Source organism: Nannospalax galili, unplaced genomic scaffold (genome assembly GCF_000622305.1).
Source record: "Nannospalax galili isolate Female #2095 unplaced genomic scaffold, S.galili_v1.0 scaffold1780, whole genome shotgun sequence".
Lineage (NCBI taxonomy): Eukaryota > Metazoa > Chordata > Mammalia > Rodentia > Spalacidae > Nannospalax > Nannospalax galili.
The window spans coordinates 439,461-442,599 of NW_008346442.1; positions in this window are offsets into that span (position 1 = coordinate 439,461).

The following is a 3,139-nucleotide window of genomic DNA, read 5'->3' on the forward strand; positions in this document are numbered from 1 at the left end:
AAGAAACTGGATACATTTCTTTGAGGTCTTATTACCATAACTGCCTGTGATGGCTAATACTGGGTGTCAACTTGACTGGATCTGGGATTAACTGAAATGAGAGAGATCTTGATTGGATCATCTGAAGCTGGAAGACATACCCTGAATATGGGTGTTACCTTCTGATGGCAGCCTGTATAAAAGGCCGTGGCAGAGAAGGATGCCTGGCTTCTTGCTGCTTGCCTTCTCTCTCGCTGGTGAGTTTGTGTTGCTGCTGTAGACTGAAGACTAGCTTATCTTTTAGAATTTGTCAGACATTCAGCACCATATTGAGACTACTAAGACATCCAGCCTTGTGGACTGAGCGACTATGGATTTTCAGCTTCTCCAGTGTGGTGCAGTCACTGTTGGACTACTCAAACTCTATCCTGTGAGCTAAGCTGATAAATCTCTATACATATATATTCATTCTACCAGTTCTGTTTCTTTGGAGAGCCCTGACTAATACACTGCCTAACCAATTCCTACCTCTTATTCTTAAAACACCATCTTCTGAAGGGGTTACCCAAATTGCTGATAGGGAATAGGGATGCAGACCACTCTGGCTTCTGCCATGCTGAACAGGGATTCAGGGTGAGGTAATTGGAGTACTCCTTCAGTGAGTCTACTGAAAATACTCCTAAATTGCATAACTCTTATCTCTAAGGGGAAAAGGATGTCTTCGAATCATGAATCAGAGATGTGAAGGAGAAGTTAAGGCAAGAGTAATTAGCATTACAAGTTTTAGACAAGGAACTTGGAAAGCATCAGAACAGGGCAATTTTCAAAAGTTCATATGAGAGTCCATTGGAGTTTCTTGACAAGGGCTTCCAAAAGCATCCCTCTATTGGGTTCTTCCTCATTTTCCTTTTGTCTTCCAAGGCTGAACTAGTTGGCTGGGAAGAGTGGCTGGATACTCAGGTGAGGATCCAGTGACCCTGCTTGGCACTCCTTTAATGAATGAGCACAACCATCAAAAAGCCCAGTTGTGACTATGTTTAGCAATCAGGCTCAGCCAAAGTTGTGATAATGGTAGTTATTTCATGAAGAAGGGGCTGCTGTATATCATCATCTTATTAAAAGTACTTGGAATTTAAAAGTATTTGGTGCTAGGAGCCACATATGAGGGAGAACATACGTTGTTTGTTTTTCTGAGTCTGTTTTATTTCACTTAGTATAACTGTTTCTAGCTCCATCTATTTGCATGAAAATTTCATTATTTCATCTTTACTGCTGAATAGAACTCCATTGTGTAAATATACCACAGTTTTGTTAACCGCTCATCAGTTGAGGGACACTTAGGTTGCTTCCATCTCTTTGCTATTGTGAGAAGAGCAGCAACAAACATGGTTGTATAATTGTCTCTACAATAGGATGAGTCCTTTCGGTATATGCCAGAGAGTCATATAGCCAGGTCATATGGTAGGTTCATTTTCAGTTTGTTAAGAGTTCTCCACACTGTTTTCCATAGAGGCTGCACGAGTTTGCAATCCCACCAGCAGTGAATGAACGTTCCCCTTTCTCTATATCCTCAAAAGCATTTGGTATCATTTGTTGTCTTGATCCTAGCCTGTCTGATTGGGGTAAGGTGATATCTTAGGGTGGTTTTAATTTGCATTTCCATAATTACTCACGATGTTGAATACTTTTTGAGATGTTTCTTAGCCATCTTTACTTCTTCCTTTGAGAACTCTCTGTTTAGATCTTTAGTCCATTTTTTAATTGGGTCATTTGGTTTCTCAATTCTTTGTTCTTTGAGTTCTTTATATATTCTGGATGTTAAACCTCTGTCAGATGTGTCACTGGTGAAGTTTTTTTCCCATTCTGTGGGTTTTCTCTTCACTTTTTTGATTGGTTCTTTTGCTGTACAGAAGCTTTTTTAGTGTAATGAGGTCCCACTTATTGACTGCTGGCCTTAATTCCTGAAAAACTTCTGTCTGATCTAGAAAATCCTTTCCTATACCTATACTGTGTAATTTACTACCAATATTTTCTTCTAATAGTTTTAGGATTTCCAGTTTCACATTGAGGTCTTTGATCCACTTGGACCTGACTTTTGTGCAAGGCAAAAGAGAAGGACCTAGTTTCATTCTTCTACAGGTGGAGATCAAGTTTTACCAGCACCATTTGTTGAAGATGCTGTCTTTCCTCCATTGTGTGTTCTTTGCACCTTTGTCAAATATCAGGTGGCTGAAATTGCATGTACTCAGGTTTGGATCTTCAATGATGTTCTATTGATCTATGTGTCTGTTTTTGCACCAGTATCATGCTGTTTTTATGACTATGTCTCTATAGTATACTTTGAAATCTGGTGTAGTAATCCCCCCAGTGTTGCTTTTTGTGCTCAGGGTTGCTTTGGCTATCCACGGTCTTTTGTGCCTCCATATGAATTTAAAGATGGATTTTTATAATTCTGTGAAGAAAGTCATGGGGATTTTGATTGGGATTGCATTGAATCTGTATATTGCATTTGGTTGGATGGTCATTTTAACAATATTAATTCTTCCAATCCATGAACATGGGACATCCTTCCATCTCCCAGTGTCCTCCTCAATCTCTTTCTTAAATGATATATAATTTTCATTGTAGAGATCTTTGGTGTCTTTGGTCAGATTTATTCCAAGATATTTTAATTTTTTCACCAGTTGTGAATTGAAGCATTTCCCTATATTCTTTCTCCAATTTCTTGTTATTGCTATATGGAAAGGCTACTGATTTTTGTAGATTGATTTTATAACCTGCCACTATACTGAAAGTGTTGAACAGTTCTAAGAGTTTTCTGGTGGAGCTTTTGGGATATCTTCAGTACAGCATCATATCATCTGCAAAAAGAGATAGTTTGACCTCTTCTTTTCCAGTTAGTACTCCTTTAATTTCACTCTCCTGTCTTATTGCTATAGCAAGTGTTTCAAGCACTATGCTGAAAAGGAATGGAGGTGGTATACATCCTTGTCTGGTTCCCTATTTTAATGGGATTGCTTCCAGTTTTTCTTCATTTAGAATGATATTGGCTGTGGGCACTGAAACTGAGGCTACACCTTTACCAATTGTCTCTTCTTGCCTCTTGTGGTGCAAAGCCTCAGATTATCTCCATGGCCCCTTCAGTCCTGGCGTCGTCATT